Raw genomic sequence first — 21063 nt, forward strand, 5'->3', positions numbered from 1 at the left:
CCTCTAACATCACCAACGCGCTAGAAGACAGAAGAGCCCGGGGAGACATGATTACAACATGCAAAATTCTGAGAGGAATTGACAAGGATGGATTATTTAACACTGGTGGCACACGAACAAGGGGACACAGGTGGAAACTGAGTACCCAAATGAGCCACAGAAACATTAGAAAGAACTTTTTCAGAGTCAGAGTAGTTAGTAAATGGAATGCACTAGGAAGTGATGTGGTGGAGGCTGACTCCATACACAGTTTCAATTGTAGATATGATAGAGTCCAGTAGGCTCAGTAATTTGTATATCAGTAGATTGACTGTTGAGAGGCGGGACCATAGAGCCGAAGCTCAACCCCCCGCAAGCACAACTAGGTGAGGTGAGTACCTGTTCTTGCCTCCCACAACCGGTTCCTTGCCTCCCACAACCGGTTCCTTGCCTCCCACAACCCGTTCCTTGCCTCCCACAACCCGTTCCTTGCCTCCCACAACCGGTTCCTTGCCTCCCACAACCAGTTCCTTGCCTCCCACAACCCGTTCCTTGCCTCCCACAACCGGTTCCTTGCCTCCCACAACCCGTTCCTTGCCTCCCACAACCGGTTCCTTGCCTCCCACAACCGGTTCCTTGCCTCCCACAACCCGTTCCTTGCCTCCCACAACCGGTTCCTTGCCTCCCACAACCGGTTCCTTGCCTCCCACAACCGGTTCCTTGCCTCCCACAACCGGTTCCTTGCCTCCCACAACCGGTTCCTTGCCTCCCACAACCCGTTCCTTGCCTCCCACAACCCGTTCCTTGCCTCCCACAACCCGTTCCTTGCCTCCACACTGACAAAGGTTGTCTACAGCTGTCAAAAACATACATTCAAAACTCCAGACTCTGTCACTGGCTCCGAACCCTGAGCCTGAAATACTTTTTGGTTGTATTGACCAGAGAGCCAGAGTTTATTAACCCATATTTACTTCTCCTCCAAACATTTTACCCGGGCGAGACCTGGTTCTCTCTCTAGAGTTGTTAGGCGTGATGGTATGACAGATTGATGCGACCGTAACGCAGCATCACGAGTCTCTGTAGACCTTGTTGGACCACCACAAGGAGGTTGTCCCTTTCTTCATTAGCACGGCGGAGCTGTTTATTATTTTATGAGACCTGTGTTGTTAGTCCCATACGACCTAGTGTACACCAGGGGGCTTCTTCCTTCTCTTATAATCTTCCCCCCTTCTCGTTATCTTCCTCTAGATAACGTCCTTCTGTCGCAATGTTGCTCGTCTCGCTATCTTCCTCTTGCTATCACGAACCATTTTCAATGATAAATCGAAAGTGTGGACGGATAAACTATCCTTTAAAATACTTGTTTACCTCTAAATGTAATTCAGTAGTTAAGGGTAACGATTTAGGATAAATAGTTATATAAAAAAGGCTAAAAAAATAAATAGTACAATACAGTGGAACAGAAAATGTATATTGGTAATTTTTGAGATGTTTATTTTAGGCAAATAGAAACATTTCTATTGATTTTAAGCTTTAAAAGGCTTGTTTGTTTTCAAGTCGGAATTTATCACCTGAGGGTTCAAGGGGTTAGTATTTATTTCCGGAAAATATACACCTCTACAATATAAGGGGGGCCTCGTAGCCTGGTGGATAGCGCGCAGGACTCGTAATTCTGTGGCGCGGGTTCGATTCCCGCACGAGGCAGAAACAAATGGGCAAAGTTTCTTTCACCCTGAATGCCCCTGTTACCTAGCAGTAAATAGGTACCTGGGAGTTAGTCAGCTGTCACGGGCTGCTTCCTGGGGGTGGAGGCCTGGTCGAGGACCGGGCCGCGGGGACACTAAAAGCCCCGAAATCATCTCAAGATAACGTCAAGATAACCTCTGTGTATAGGGTAATACCGGCGTATATATATATATATATACCAGCGTATATATACACTAGTATATACCGGCATATATGCCAGTATTATAAGGAAGGGAGAGGACCTCCTAGCTAGGCTAGCAAGACTAGGCTAGGATAGGCTCCTAGCTAGCTAGGCTAGGAGGACTAGGCTAGGATAGGCTCCTAGCTAGCTAGGCTAGGAGGACTAGGCTAGGATAGGCTCCTAGCTAGCTAGGCTAGGAGGACTAGGCTAGGATAGGCTCGTAGCTAGCTAGGCTAGGAGGACGGAGTGAAGGAACGGGGCCCATCTTAAACCATATCAGGGATAGAACACCTATCCCACAAGAAGCGAAACTGTCGCTCTGTCCACCGGTGCAACAGTGGACGAAATTGGCAGTAAGGCATAGTAGGTAGTTACGAATAGGGGGGAAGAGAGACGGTGGATATTTACGAATGCTGAACAAGGAAGACTGGAAATAGGCGTGGTAATAGGAGAGATGGAAGAAGAAGATTACTGTAAGTGTCTGTGTGGATGAGTTTAGCAGCAACAGATAAGAATAGAAGCAGTGGACAAGAATAGTGATAACGGATAAGAATAGCAACAGCAGGTAATACAAGGAACATCGGATAAGAATAGCAACAGCGAGTAAGAATATCCACAACGGATAAGAATATCCACAACGGATAAGAATATCCACAACGGATAAGAATATCCACAACGGATAAGAATATCCACAACGGACAAGAATATCCACAACGGATAAGAATATCCACAACGGACAAGAATATCCACAACGGATAAGAATATCCACAACGGACAAGAATGTCCACAACGGACAAGAATATCCACAACGGATAAGAATATCCACAACGGATAAGAATATTCACAACGGATAAGAATATCCACAACGGATAAGAATATCCACAACGGATAAGAATATCCACAACGGATAAGAATATCCACACCGGATAAGAATATCCACAACGGATAAGAATATCCACAACGGATAAGAATATCCACAACGGATAAGAATATCCACAACGGATAAGAATATCCACACCGGATAAGAATATCCACACCAAACAACAATTAAAGCAACGAAGGGAAACAAGAACAAACAAGAACACTGTCCATCTATTTCCAAATCAAGGGTAAACAACTCTGTATACCAGGCTTGTGGGACCATAGTTTACCAGTGATAAGATCACTAAGACAACCCCGCCAGTATACAAGAGTACCATACATAGTGAGTATACATCATACATAGTGAGTATACACCATACATAGTGAGTATACATCATACGTAGTGAGTATACACCAAACATAGTGAGTATACACCATCCATAGTGAGTATACACCATACATAATGAGTATACACCATACACAACCAGTATCCACCATACAGAACCAGTATACACCATACAGAACCAGTATACACCATACATAACCAGTATACACCATACAGAACCAGTATACACCATACAGAACCAGTATATATCATACATAACCAGTATACACCATACATAACCAGTATACACCATACAGAACCAGTATACATCATACATAACCAGTATACACCATACAGAACCAGTATACACCATACAGAACCAGTATACACCATACAGAACCAGTATATATCATACATAACCAGTATACACCATACATAACCAGTATACACCATACAGAACCAGTATACATCATACATAACCAGTATACACCATACAGAACCAGTATACACCATACAGAACCAGTATACACCATACATAACCAGTATACACCATACAGAACCAGTATACATCATACAGAACCAGTATACACCATACAGAACCAGTATACACCATACAGAACCAGTATACATCATACATAACCAGTATACATCATACAGAACCAGTATACACCATACATAACCAGTATACACCATACAGAACCAGTATACACCATACATAACCAGTATACACCATACAGAACCAGTATACACCATACATAACCAGTATACACCATACATAACCAGTATACACCATACAGAACCAGTATACACCATACATAACCAGTATACACCATACATAACCAGTATACACCATACATAACCAGTATACACCATACATAACCAGTATACACCATACAGAACCAGTATACATCATACATAACCAGTATACATCATACAAAACCAGTATACACCATACATAACCAGTATACACCATACAAAACCAGTATACATCATACAAAACCAGTATACATCATACATAACCAGTATACATCATACAGAACCAGTATACACCATACATAACCAGTATACACCATACAAAACCAGTATACATCATACATAACCAGTATACACCATACAAAACCAGTATACATCATACATAACCAGTATACACCATACAAAACCAGTATACATCATACATAACCAGTATACATCATACAGAACCAGTATACACCATACATAACCAGTATACACCATACAAAACCAGTATACACCATACATAACCAGTATACACCATACAAAACCAGTATACATCATACATAACCAGTATACACCATACAAAACCAGTATACATCATACATAACCAGTATACATCATACAGAACCAGTATACACCATACATAACCAGTATACACCATACAAAACCAGTATACATCATACATAACCAGTATACATCATACATAACCAGTATACACCATACAGAACCAGTATACACCATACATAACCAGTATACACCATACAAAACCAGTATACACCATACATAACCAGTATACACCATACAAAACCAGTATACATCATACATAACCAGTATACACCATACAAAACCAGTATACATCATACATAACCAGTATACATCATACAGAACCAGTATACACCATACATAACCAGTATACACCATACAAAACCAGTATACATCATACATAACCAGTATACATCATACATAACCAGTATACACCATACATAACCAGTATACACCATACAGAACCAGTATACACCATACAGAACCAGTATACACCATACACAACCAGTATACATCATACATAACCAGTATACACCATACAGAACCAGTATACATCATACATAACCAGTATACACCATACATAACCAGTATACACCATACAGAACCAGTATACACCATACAAAACCAGTATACATCATACATAACCAGTATACATCATACATAACCAGTATACACCATACAGAACCAGTATACATCATACATAACCAGTATACACCATACATAACCAGTATACACCATACATAACCAGTATACACCATACACAACCAGTATACACCATACAGAACCAGTATACATCATACACAACCAGTATACATCATACATAACCAGTATACACCATACATAACCAGTATACACCATACACAACCAGTATACACCATACACAACCAGTATACACCATACAGAACCAGTATACATCATACACAACCAGTATACATCATACATAACCAGTATACACCATACATAACCAGTATACACCATACATAACCAGTATACACCATACACAACCAGTATACACCATACAGAACCAGTATACATCATACACAACCAGTATACACCATACAGAACCAGTATACACCATACATAACCAGTATACACCATACATAACCAGTATACACCATACATAACCAGTATACACCATACACAACCAGTATACACCATACAGAACCAGTATACACCATACACAACCAGTATACACCATACAGAACCAGTATACATCATACATAACCAGTATACATCATACATAACCAGTATACACCATACATAACCAGTATACACCATACATAACCAGTATACACCATACACAACCAGTATACACCATACAGAACCAGTATACACCATACACAACCAGTATACACCATACAGAACCAGTATACATCATACACAACCAGTATACATCATACATAACCAGTATACACCATACATAACCAGTATACACCATACATAACCAGTATACACCATACACAACCAGTATACACCATACAGAACCAGTATACACCATACACAACCAGTATACACCATACAGAACCAGTATACACCATACACAACCAGTATACACCATACAGAACCAGTATACATCATACACAACCAGTATACACCATACAGAACCAGTATACACCATACAGAACCAGTATACACCATACATAACCAGTATACACCATACAGAACCAGTATACACCATACAGAACCAGTATACACCATACAGAACCAGTATACACCATACAGAACCAGTATACACCATACATAACCAGTATACATCATACATAACCAGTATACACCATACAGAACCAGTATACACCATACATAACCAGTATACACCATACATAACCAGTATACATCATACACAACCAGTATACACCATACAGAACCAGTATACATCATACACAACCAGTATACATCATACATAACCAGTATACACCATACATAACCAGTATACACCATACATAACCAGTATACACCATACACAACCAGTATACACCATACAGAACCAGTATACACCATACACAACCAGTATACACCATACAGAACCAGTATACACCATACACAACCAGTATACACCATACAGAACCAGTATACATCATACACAACCAGTATACACCATACAGAACCAGTATACACCATACAGAACCAGTATACACCATACATAACCAGTATACACCATACAGAACCAGTATACACCATACATAACCAGTATACACCATACATAACCAGTATACACCATACATAACCAGTATACACCATACATAACCAGTATACACCATACAGAACCAGTATACATCATACATAACCAGTATACATCATACAAAACCAGTATACACCATACATAACCAGTATACACCATACAAAACCAGTATACATCATACAAAACCAGTATACATCATACATAACCAGTATACATCATACAGAACCAGTATACACCATACATAACCAGTATACACCATACAAAACCAGTATACATCATACATAACCAGTATACACCATACAAAACCAGTATACATCATACATAACCAGTATACACCATACAAAACCAGTATACATCATACATAACCAGTATACATCATACAGAACCAGTATACACCATACATAACCAGTATACACCATACAAAACCAGTATACACCATACATAACCAGTATACACCATACAAAACCAGTATACATCATACATAACCAGTATACACCATACAAAACCAGTATACATCATACATAACCAGTATACATCATACAGAACCAGTATACACCATACATAACCAGTATACACCATACAAAACCAGTATACATCATACATAACCAGTATACATCATACATAACCAGTATAACACCATACAGAACCAGTATACACCATACATAACCAGTATACACCATACAAAACCAGTATACACCATACATAACCAGTATACACCATACAAAACCAGTATACATCATACATAACCAGTATACACCATACAAAACCAGTATACATCATACATAACCAGTATACATCATACAGAACCAGTATACACCATACATAACCAGTATACACCATACAAAACCAGTATACATCATACATAACCAGTATACATCATACATAACCAGTATACACCATACATAACCAGTATACACCATACAGAACCAGTATACACCATACAGAACCAGTATACACCATACACAACCAGTATACATCATACATAACCAGTATACACCATACAGAACCAGTATACATCATACATAACCAGTATACACCATACATAACCAGTATACACCATACAGAACCAGTATACACCATACAAAACCAGTATACATCATACATAACCAGTATACATCATACATAACCAGTATACACCATACAGAACCAGTATACATCATACATAACCAGTATACACCATACATAACCAGTATACACCATACATAACCAGTATACACCATACACAACCAGTATACACCATACAGAACCAGTATACATCATACACAACCAGTATACATCATACATAACCAGTATACACCATACATAACCAGTATACACCATACACAACCAGTATACACCATACACAACCAGTATACACCATACAGAACCAGTATACATCATACACAACCAGTATACATCATACATAACCAGTATACACCATACATAACCAGTATACACCATACATAACCAGTATACACCATACACAACCAGTATACACCATACAGAACCAGTATACATCATACACAACCAGTATACACCATACAGAACCAGTATACACCATACATAACCAGTATACACCATACATAACCAGTATACACCATACATAACCAGTATACACCATACACAACCAGTATACACCATACAGAACCAGTATACACCATACACAACCAGTATACACCATACAGAACCAGTATACATCATACATAACCAGTATACATCATACATAACCAGTATACACCATACATAACCAGTATACACCATACATAACCAGTATACACCATACACAACCAGTATACACCATACAGAACCAGTATACACCATACACAACCAGTATACACCATACAGAACCAGTATACATCATACACAACCAGTATACATCATACATAACCAGTATACACCATACATAACCAGTATACACCATACATAACCAGTATACACCATACACAACCAGTATACACCATACAGAACCAGTATACACCATACACAACCAGTATACACCATACAGAACCAGTATACACCATACACAACCAGTATACACCATACAGAACCAGTATACATCATACACAACCAGTATACACCATACAGAACCAGTATACACCATACAGAACCAGTATACACCATACATAACCAGTATACACCATACAGAACCAGTATACACCATACAGAACCAGTATACACCATACAGAACCAGTATACACCATACAGAACCAGTATACACCATACATAACCAGTATACATCATACATAACCAGTATACACCATACAGAACCAGTATACACCATACATAACCAGTATACACCATACATAACCAGTATACATCATACACAACCAGTATACACCATACAGAACCAGTATACATCATACACAACCAGTATACATCATACATAACCAGTATACACCATACATAACCAGTATACACCATACATAACCAGTATACACCATACACAACCAGTATACACCATACAGAACCAGTATACACCATACACAACCAGTATACACCATACAGAACCAGTATACACCATACACAACCAGTATACACCATACAGAACCAGTATACATCATACACAACCAGTATACACCATACAGAACCAGTATACACCATACAGAACCAGTATACACCATACATAACCAGTATACACCATACAGAACCAGTATACACCATACATAACCAGTATACACCATACATAACCAGTATACACCATACAGAACCAGTATACACCATACATAACCAGTATACACCATACAGAACCAGTATACATCATACATAACCAGTATACACCATACATAACCAGTATACACCATACATAACCAGTATACACCATACATAACCAGTATACATCATACACAACCAGTATACACCATACAGAACCAGTATACACCATACAGAACCAGTATACACCATACATAACCAGTATACACCATACAGAACCAGTATACACCATACAGAACCAGTATACACCATACATAACCAGTATACACCATACATAACCAGTATACACCATACAGAACCAGTATACACCATACAGAACCAGTATACACCATACAGAACCAGTATACACCATACATAACCAGTATACACCATACAGAACCAGTATACATCATACATAACCAGTATACACCATACAGAACCAGTATACATCATACATAACCAGTATACACCATACAGAACCAGTATACATCATACAGAACCAGTATACACCATACATAACCAGTATACACCATACAGAACCAGTATACATCATACAGAACCAGTATACACCATACAGAACCAGTATACATCATACATAACCAGTATACACCATACAGAACCAGTATACATCATACAGAACCAGTATACATCATACAGAACCAGTATACACCATACAGAACCAGTATACACCATACAGAACCAGTATACACCATACATAACCAGTATACACCATACAGAACCAGTATACACCATACAGAACCAGTATACACCATACATAACCAGTATACACCATACAGAACCAGTATACATCATACATAACCAGTATACACCATACAGAACCAGTATACACCATACAGAACCAGTATACACCATACATAACCAGTATACACCATACAGAACCAGTATACACCATACAGAACCAGTATACATCATACATAACCAGTATACACCATACATAACCAGTATACACCATACAGAACCAGTATACACCATACAGAACCAGTATACACCATACAGAACCAGTATACACCATACAGAACCAGTATACACCATACAGAACCAGTATCCACCATACAGAACCAGTATACACCATACAGAACCAGTATACACCATACATAACCAGTATACACCATACATAACCAGTATACACCATACAGAACCAGTATACACCATACAGAACCAGTATACACCATACAGAACCAGTATACACCATACAGAACCAGTATACACCATACAGAACCAGTATCCACCATACAGAACCAGTATACACCATACAGAACCAGTATACACCATACATAACCAGTATACACCATACATAACCAGTATACACCATACAGAACCAGTATACACCATACAGAACCAGTATACACCATACAGAACCAGTATACACCATACATAACCAGTATACACCATACATAACCAGTATACACCATACAGAACCAGTATACACCATACAGAACCAGTATACACCATACATAACCAGTATACACCATACATAACCAGTATACACCATACATAACCAGTATACACCATACAGAACCAGTATACACCATACAGAACCAGTATACATCATACACAACCAGTATACACCATACAGAACCAGTATACACCAGTATACATCATACAGAACCAGTATACACCATACATAACCAGTATACACCATACAGAACCAGTATATATCATACATAACCAGTATACACCATACATAACCAGTATACACCATACAGAACCAGTATATATCATACATAACCAGTATACACCATACATAACCAGTATACACCATACAGAACGAGCACATCATGCGGGAAAGTGTATTCAAATGTCAAGCAGAAAATAAAATAGGAATTATGACTGACAGGCAGGAGGCGTCGTTCAGGTCATCAGCTGTGTTTGTTTACTTGACGCGGGGGCCATATTGGATCACCCCCCCCCTTGTCCCCTCCCCACCTGCCCCTCTTCCCTACCCTCCCCCCCTTTCCTCTATTCCTCATACCCCTATTACCCATAACCCCATCCCTCGGAACCCCACTTTCTCCCCTCTCTCTCAGGCATAATATTCCTCGAGTATTTTCCCCTCCCCTCCCCCCCCCCACACACACAACCTTTCTCCCCCTCTCCCCCTCCCCACCCCCACCCAAAGATCTCCCCCCCTCCCCAAGGGCCTCGTGGAACAAGTGCCTCGTGTTCCGCATGAACTTGAGTGGTAATTATGGTTAATGACTTACACAATAACAATCATACTAGACCCTCAACCCCCCCCCCCACACACACAGGAAGCGGTGCGTAGCAGGTGTCTAATTACCAGGTACCTATTTACTGCTAGGTGAACAGGTGGTATCATGGTTATATCTTGAGGTTATCTTGAGATGATTTCGGGGCTTTAGTGTCCCCGCGGCCCGGTCCTCGACCAGGCCTCCACCCCCAGGAAGCAGCCCGTGACAGCTGACTAACACCCAGGTACCTATTTTACTGCTAGGTAACAGGGGCATAGGGTGAAAGAAACGCTGCCCATTGTTTCTCGCCGGCGCCCGGGATTGAACCCGGGACCACAGGATCACAAGTCCAGCGTGCTGTCCGCTCGGCAGACCGGCTCCTGGTGTGTGTGAGGGGGTGGGGGGGGGGAGAGACCACTCCGACAGCGTCAAGAGTTAATTTTAAAACTCGTGGCAACTTGACACATGTAATCACACTTTAGAGTGCCCCGCAACACTTCATGTAGTGTGTCCCCGCCACACTTACTGCCGTGTGCACATGTGACGTCATTAGTTATACTGGAACTTGGTTATTGTATAATTATACATGATTTAAACACGTCAGGTTAGCTTAACAGGAGGTTTGAAGCATGAACAGAAAACGGGGCCACGTTAAGTATAACTAAACTATAACCTTGAGATTACCTTGAGGTGCTTCCGGGGCTTAGCGTCCCCGCGGCCCGGTCGTCGACCAGGCCTCCTGGTTGCCGGACTGATCAACCAGGCTGTTGGACGCCGCTGCTCGCAGCCTGACGTATGAGTCATAGCCTGGTTGATCAGGTATCCTTTGGAGGATTACGGCCAAGTTACCATACCTGTCACTCTAGGGGCCATAGTTACTACTGAACTATGGGACACATCGCCCCCTACTTGTCACTCTTGAGGACCACATTAATTCTCTGCTTTGTTTATAATGTTCTTTATGTGAATTTTGACTCCTATTCAGTTAATGTTGAGTCCCAGTAATCTGTTAATTGAGAGTTTAAGGTTTATTTTGAGAATGTCAATTATTTTCTGCTTATTTTCTACTGCTTAAATCAAATTAAGAATTATATTAGTAACGAATGTTCTGTTGTTTATGGCTCCTGTGGAAGCCCAAATTGTCATACATTGACAAATTTAAAACTGTGTAGCCAGGCACCAGCTAGGGGGCCACATCAATATGCCAGGCACCAGCTAGGGGGCCACATCAATATGCCAGGCACCAGCTAGGGGCCACATCAATATGCCAGGCACCAGCTAGGGGGCCACATCAATATGCCAGGCACCAGCTAGGGGGCCACATCAATATGCCAGGCACCAGCTAGGGGCCACATCAATATGCCAGGCACCAGCTAGGGGCCACATCAATATCCCAGGCACCAGCTAGGGGCCACATCAATATCCCAGGCACCAGCTAGGGGGCCACATCAACATGCTAGGCACTAGCTAGGGGGCCACATCAATATCCCAGGCACTAGCTAGGGGCCACATCAACATGCTAGGCACTAGCTAGGGGGCCACATCAATATCCCAGGCACTAGCTAGGGGCCACATCAACATGCTAGGCACTAGCTAGGGGGCCACATCAATATGCCAGGCACCAGCTAGGGACCAGAAGATGCCTGAGGCGAGGAGCTGGGTGCCAAGCTTCCATCGGACCATTATTTATGTGTGCCACGTCAGTGCCCCCAGGAGAGTGGTCTGACAGTGCCAGCCACCAGTGCCAAGTAAAGCAGTGCCAGATGCTCCCCGACACAGTTTTCCCTCCCTCTCTCTCTCTCCATCCTTTCTCTCCTAGATATCCCTCGCATTTTCTACTTCCATTTTTCTCCATTCACTTTTGAGTTTTAGTGTGGTATCTCTTCCATATCTCTCTACTTTCTCTTCTCCATCTCATCTCCCCTTTCCTTCTCAACCTCTCGTTTACCTATCCTTCCCAGCTCCTTCCACTCTCCTCTCCTCTGTTTCTCTCCTACCTCTCCACTTCCCTCCCTCCCTCCCTCCCCCCCCCCCCGAATGGCTGTTATGGGAACAAGCCTCTTTGATGCTTCACACTAACTACCTGCCCGGTGTGCCCAGCTTGTAGTAATACCTGTTACCTAGCAGTAAAATAGGTACCTGGGTGTTAGTCAGCTGTCACGGTTGCTTCCTGGGGGTGGAGGCCTGGTCGAGGACCGGGCCGCGGGGACACTAAAGCCCCGAAATCATCTCAAGATAACCTCAAGATACACAGAACTACAGGAAGAAACAGGAATGAAACGTGAATGGTACGAGTCTTTGTAGAGATAACGTCTTGTTATCCATACTATGACGGATCATTATCAGGGGAAAGCACCAAGCCATTACGACTATATAGCACTAGGAACGGGTCAGGATAAGGATTTGAGATGGGTCGAGGGGTAAGGAATGGTGCCCAAGCACTTAGGGACGGTCGGGGATTGAACACCGACCTGCATGAAGTGAGACCGTCGCTTCGCTAACAATTCCTTCTCGCTAAACAGCTAGGCAATATTTTCCTGTGTTACCCCTGCCACGTGGGACTCTAATATAACCACTCTCCTTCTCCCACGTCCCTCCCCCCACACTCCAACACTCTCCCTCCCATCACCACTCCCCCCCTCTCCCCCCCCCTCACCCCTCCTGGCACTGGATTATCCCCCCCCCAGATAGGCATTCGCTAGCAGTGCCATCCCGCTATGCAGCACCCCCTGTGTCGACCCAGACACGTGGCACTCTCCACAGTGGCACTCTACAGTGGCACTCCACAGTGGCACACTCCACAGTGGCACTCCACAGTGGCACCCACTCCGCACCACCCGTGCCAGGTGGCACATTTCCCGGAGTGGAATCACTTCCCTCGTGGCACCTGGCTTACCCCCCCCCTACTCGTGGCACCTTGAGCCACTTGGCCGTGGCACCATGCAGGGTTCTTGGGATCGGACGATCATTCTGATGGCCCGATCAGACTGTTGGGCCAAGTGGGTCAGTGTGGGTGAGTGGATGAGTGCTTGTGAGTGAGTGAGAGTGGTTGGGTGAGTGGATTGTAAACACCAGCGTCTCAAACTGCATTTGGGAAGCGTTTAATTTTTATCACCTGATGCGCCTGTTCACCTAGCAGTACATAGGTACCTGGGAGTTAGACAGCTGCTGCTTTCTGTGTGTGTGTGTGTGTGTGTGTGTGTGTGTGTGTGTGTGTGTGTGTGCGCTGGAGAAATTTATGTAGTAGACATAATAGAGCAAAAATAGATTAGAAAGGCGGGGTCCAAGAGCTATTCTGCAGGCATAAATAGTAAGTACAATAAGTAAATAGTAAATACACACACACACACACACACACACACACACACACACACACACACACACACACACACACACACACACACACACACACACACACACACACCCTCGCGTCATCCAGAGAACAATTGACTAAGAACCACCCCTTAAACTGTTCACTCGTGTTCCCCCAACAGTAACTGGGTGACCTGGTTGTAAAGCTATTAACCTGGTCATACTCCAGGGGAAAAAAACTTATTTGATAAGACTTACCATGAGCTATAGGGGAGAGAACGCTTTAAGCCTGCTAACAGACGCCAGAAGCCGTCAACTCCCGTTACCCACCTGTGAACAGAAATAACGGGTTAAAACAAAGAATAAAAGGATTATTCTTCCATAGAATTTAAGAATGTTTAATCAGAAAGGGTCAGAAACCCCCCCCCCCCTCCCCCCTTTCCCCTCCTCATAGCTCTTATGCACAACAGATTAAGCAATCTTATCGGGGTACGTTTCTGGCAGTCTCAGGCCCCTGTGAACGCGCACCCTCTCGGTACTATGACAGGAACATGTAAGAATGCTGGAAGGGGAAGAGAAGAAGGAAGAAGAGGAGGAGGAGGTAGTGGTCAGATGTGAAGGAGATGTAATTATGTGGAGAACGTCATAGTCACTTGGATGGGAGGACAAGTAGCTGGGATACGAGTACAAGGAGCTGGGATATGAGGAGAAGGAGCTGGGATATGAGGACAAGGAGCTGGGATATGAGGACAAGGAGCTGGGATATGAGGTCAAGGAGCTGGGATATGAGGTCAAGGAGCTGGGATATGAGGACAAGGAGCTGGGATATGAGGACAAGGAGCTGGGATATGAGGACAAGGAGCTGGGATATGAGGACAAGGAGCTGGGATATGAGGACAATGAGCTGGGATATGAGGACAAGGGGAAAACAAATGAAAGAAGGAGAAGCGAGGAATAACGCGAGGAAAAGAAGAGGAAAAAAGTTATTTAACTCCAAGACAATAACATACATTTTTTTTCTCAATACAAATTTTACATACAATAATAGACATCTTAACATACACTAATAGACATCTTACACTAACAGACAAGTTACATGCAATAATAGACATGATCACGTCCACACCACACGTCCCCCCCACACCCTCCCCACGTCCACCCACCACCCAAGCCCTCCCCACCCTCCCCACCTCCCAAACTGGGTATAGAAGTGAACACTGCCACTTTAAAACCTAACCTTGAGAGGGCCGACCCGCCCATATACAGGCCAGAATAAGCAAGGGAGACGCTATGTATGGGGGCAGGAACTAGGCTGTGCCTCTTCTCTCTTGTAGAGGGGGTAGAGGGGGTAGAGGAGTGGGAGGTTAGAGAATATAGCGGGGAGGGGTTAGGTGGTGTGAGGGGGGAGGGAGGGAGAGTGAAGGGGGTAGTGTGAGGGGGGTTAGGTGGTGTGAGGGGGGAGGGAGGGAGAGTGAAGGGGGTAGTGTGAGGGGGGTTAGGTGGTGTGAGGGGGGAGGGAGGGAGAGTGAAGGGGGTAGTGTGAGGGGGGTTAGGTGGTGTGAGGGGGGGGGAGGGAGAGTGAAGGGGGTAGTGTGAGGGGGTGTGGGGGGAGATCACATGACTCGTCTCGTGATAGACAATCTTGTATGAACTGCCAGCACACAGTGTGACGTCACCGCCACTCTCGCTCCACTACCACTGTGGTGCTGCCCCTGCCTCGCCCCCTGTGTGGCGGGAGAGAGAGAGAGAGAGAGAGAGAGAGAGAGAGAGAGAGAGAGAGAGAGAGAGAGATTGAGGCCACAATCACCAGCCATCTTCACCATCCTGTAGCAGCAGCAGGAGTTGACGCCTGCCGTTATCTGCTCACCAGCAGAGCAGTGAGGGGTAGTTGACTGGTGCCTCTACCAGTCAACTACCCCTCACAACCTCCTCACCACACCAGACTACCACCTCTACCCCCCCCCTCTCTAATATATATAAATAAATTTCTACCAATGTAATGACCAAATGATTACTGTAACGAACCAAGAGGTTGTGTGTGTGAGAGAGAGAGAGAGAGAGAGAGAGAGAGAGAGAGAGAGAGAGAGAGAGAGAGAGAGAGAGAGAGAGAGAGAGAGAGAGAGAGAGAGAGTCAGAGAGAGAGAGAGAGAGAGAGAGAGAGAGAGAGAGAGAGAGAGAGAGAGTCAGAGAGAGAGAGAGAGAGAGATATGTTAGCTGCTACTATCAAACAAGTAAGCCCTAACCTAACCAACGAACGCTGCCACCACCCTGAGATTGACTTAGCTGTTATACTAAGATATCCGAATCAGACAACCAGGGGAGAGAGAGACGAGGGCAATTAGATGTTAATTACTGCCGGGAGGTGAGGACACAACTATATGGTGAAGGCTCCCTGTCCCCCTAGTTCCAATAGTGCTAAACCCCCAGTGTTCCCTCCCCTGGGGGGAACAAATGGTATTATTATTAACATCTTTATTGACAAAATTAATTACAATTTTGCCTAATCTGAGGATTTTGATAGTCAAATGGTCCAGTAACTCTATTACACACACCAGTACTGACGTCCAGTGACTTACGGCAGACATTCCTGGCACTTAAGGCCACTTTGGCAATAAGTTAAGTGGCGGTAAGTTACAGGGACACTTAACACATGAGGAGGCTGATCCTTCGAACACTTCTTTATTTATATCTTTTAGATACATTGTTCTATGGCCCCCTAATTGAGGCAAACTAAATTGACGATGTACGTAACTAGGATATGAGAAGGGTCGTTACTTCTACAGTGTATTGTACTCGATCCGAGGTCCTGATTTTAGTCATCCAGATGGTTGTACACCAACTCGTCCTCATGAATAGTACATTGCCTTTTGACATATAACTCCCCCCTAAGGTCAAAACTCGTGAACCAAACATCACAGCGGCTCGCAAAATTGACGTGATATATCCTGTTTATTTTTCGTGGGTCGTCCATTAGGTTAGGTTAGGTTCAGCAATTTAGTAGTTCATTAGTGATGTTGGAACATTCGAGGAGACAGTCTGTGTGCACTGCCCCTCCACACACACACACACACACACACACACACACACACACACACACACACACACACACACACACACACACACACACACACACACACATACATACACACACACATACACACACACACACACACACACACACACACACACACACACACACATACACACACACACACATACACACACACACACATACACACACACACAGTTGAGAGGCGGGACCAAAGAGCCAGAGCTCAACCCCCGCAAACAGAACTAGGTGAGTACACACACACACACACACACACACACACACACACACACATACACACACACACACACACACACACACACACACACACACATAAAATGAAGATATGATAGAGCCCAATAGGCTCAGGAATCTGTACACCAGTTGATTGACAGTTGAGAGGCGGGACCAAAGAGCCAGAGCTCAACCCCCGCAAGCACAACTAGGTGAGCATGACAAACAGATGACACACTCCAGGCAGTGAACGGTGAACACAGTACTGTGCAAGTCACTGCTCCACAACCTCACCGCTGCACATTACTAAGTCAACAACGCAAATCACCGTCACCTGGAAACGTTTAACGCCAAACTTAACAAATACAACGAACTTTCGACCTTGACAGGACGAAACATCTAGATCTATCGACCATAAATATTGACGTCTTACGACCCCAAGGTCGAAGTGGCAGAGCCAACTGGGCTAAGGGTATTGAGGGAGGGAGGGAGGGAGGGAGGGAGAGGGAGGGAGAGAGGGAGGGTGAGAGGGAGGGAGAGGGAGGGAGGGCGCATAACGTCTCAAGGTAGCGAAGAAGGTTAGGTTAAGCTGAATATTAGAACAGACAGCACCTCCACCTCTCATTTTCTTTCTCATTTCTTGACTCTTCCTCTGCCCGTCTCCTTTACCTGCTGACACACACACACACACACACACACACACACACACACACACACACACACACACACACACACACACACACACACAGTTTTTTGTTAATATTTGGTCTTGGTGTTGGACTTGAGGCCTATCACCCACTGGAGGATTATTAAGGCCTATGAACCTCTGGAGGGCTATTAAGGCCCATCAAGCTATGAAAGGTTATCAAGACCTATCAACTCTGGAGGGTTGAAGACTGTCAACCAGCCTCTGGAGGGTTATTAAGCCAACCGCAATAGTTTACTGGTCAGCCATCAAGTGCACTTTGGTATTGAACACAGTCCAGGATTAAAGTAGACTCAGTATATATATATATATATATATATATATATATATATATATATATATATATATATATATATATATATATATATATATATATATATACTAGTATATTGATTGTAAGTGGAGGATTACTGTAGTACCATGCATTTAAGGACCCTCATTTTCGACTCACAGTCATGGATCCCGGGTTCGATTCTCGGGCGTGACAGAAATGATTGGGCCCCAACAAGACGAATTTGTTGTCATTGGGGGAGATTGACTTTTTCCCTCTATATCCCTTCCCATCTTCTCTTCCTTTTGCCCAAATCTTCTTGTATCCACTCTTTACCTAACTGCACCTTCTCTCCTCTTGCCCTAAAGAGGAGCAAGAGTTCCCCTCTTCTCCTCTCCCTTCTCTTCTCTCTCGTATCTCCTCTTACCTCACTCCTCTACCTCCCCCTCCCTCTCTCCTCAAGCAGCATGTCCCCAATGGAATGGGATGTGGGGCAAGGAGGGAGGGAGGGAGGGAAGAAGGGTGGTAGGGAGAGAGAGAGAGAGGGAGTGAGGGAGGGAAGGCAGTGAATGAACAAATGGGTAAGCAAGGTGAGGTGCAGAGAACTCAGTGGGGTTAAATAGGGAGTGGTTTAGGGAGGTATGGATGACCAGAGAATCTGAAGGGTGCAAATGGAGTTAGGGAGGGTGGTAGGGAGGTAGGGAGGGAGGGAGGTAGGGAGTTAGGGAGGGAGGGAGGTAGGGTGGTGCATGGCAGTGGCCAGCTAACCATCGATCCAAGACCCAACTAAGGTCACACGGCACAACGAACCTTCCTCTCTCTTCCTGCAGTCACCCTGCCCTCAGCCTGCCCTCAGTCTCCCCTCAGCCTGCCCTCAGCCTGCCCTCAGCCTCTTCTTAACCTGTCCTTATTCTAGGACAGGGTGAGGACAAGCTAAGGCCCTGGTAAATATCTTACTTATCCTTCATACAGCCTGGGTAACACTCTTCATTCACCCTCTGCCTTCACTCTCTGCCTTCACCTTCTGCCTTCACCTGCCTTCACCCTTTGTCTTCACCCTCTGCCTTCACCATCTGCCTTCACCCTCTGCCTTCATCCTCTGCCTTCACCCTCTGCCTTCACCCTCTGCCTTCACCTCTGCCTTCACCCTCTGCCTTCACCTCTGCCTTCACCCTCTGCCTTCACCCTCTGCCTTCACCTCTGCCTTCACCTCTGCCTTCACCTCTGCCTTCACCCTCTGCCTTCACCTCTGCCTTCACCTTCTGCCTTCACCCTCTGCCTTCACCCTCTGCCTTCACCCTCTGCCTTCACCTCTGCCTTCACCCTCTGCCTTCACCTCTGCCTTCACCCTCTGCCTTCACCCTCTGCCTTCACCTCTGCCTTCACCCTCTGCCTTCACCTCTGCCTTCACCCTCTGCCTTCACCCTCTGCCTTCACCTCTGCCTTCACCTCTGCCTTCACCTCTGCCTTTACCCTCTGCCTTCACCTCTGCCTTCACCTTCTGCCTTCACCTTCTGCCTTCACCCTCTGCCTTCACCCTCTGCCTTCACCCTCTGCCTTCACCCTCTGCCTTCACCCTCTGCCTTCACCTCTGCCTTCACCTCTGCCTTCACCTCTGCCTTCATTCACTTCCCTTCCCTTCATTCCAGACCCTTCCGCGTATATCCACAATTTCCACTTTCATTCCCTTTCTAACACCTTTTCCTCAAACACTTTCCCCTCTCATCTATCACCCCCTATTTCCCCATTTATCATTCCTATTACTCCTATTCCTCCTTATTTACCTCCTATTTTTCACCATTCACCCCTAATGACCTTGAAATGTCGCTTCAAACACCCCCTCCCCCCTTCCCCCCCTCTCAAGACCGCTGTCAACATGACACGTAGACAGACAGACAGACAGACAGACAGACAGACAGACAGACAGACAGACAGACAGACAGACAGACAGTACATGGTGATCACTCACACATGTGTACTAACACGGTGTACACATGACTGAATACTACACGCGACGCACACGAGCCAATTAAGGGGTGCACAGGAAGGTTATATGGGTAGGGTG

At 44.3% G+C, this 21063-nt stretch overlaps 2 protein-coding genes across 5 annotated transcripts in view; one reads left to right on the forward strand and one right to left on the reverse strand.

The window, feature by feature from the left end:
- Window positions 1–21063, forward strand: part of LOC123747890 (carbohydrate sulfotransferase 10) — a 257272-nt gene that overhangs the window by 81684 nt on the left and 154525 nt on the right. The window lies entirely within an intron of this gene.
- Window positions 1–21063, reverse strand: part of LOC123753273 (protein Tob1-like) — an 82447-nt gene that overhangs the window by 27423 nt on the left and 33961 nt on the right. For 2 of the 4 annotated variants that reach the window (XM_069305775.1, XM_069305774.1), the window contains one exon: window positions 14997–15068. The exons of the other annotated variants lie outside the window; for them this stretch is intronic. The gene's annotated coding sequence lies outside the window, so the exon portion shown is untranslated. The remainder of the gene's footprint in view (window positions 1–14996; window positions 15069–21063) is intronic. 4 annotated transcript variants of the gene reach the window in all.

Source organism: Procambarus clarkii, chromosome 56 (genome assembly GCF_040958095.1).
Source record: "Procambarus clarkii isolate CNS0578487 chromosome 56, FALCON_Pclarkii_2.0, whole genome shotgun sequence".
Lineage (NCBI taxonomy): Eukaryota > Metazoa > Arthropoda > Malacostraca > Decapoda > Cambaridae > Procambarus > Procambarus clarkii.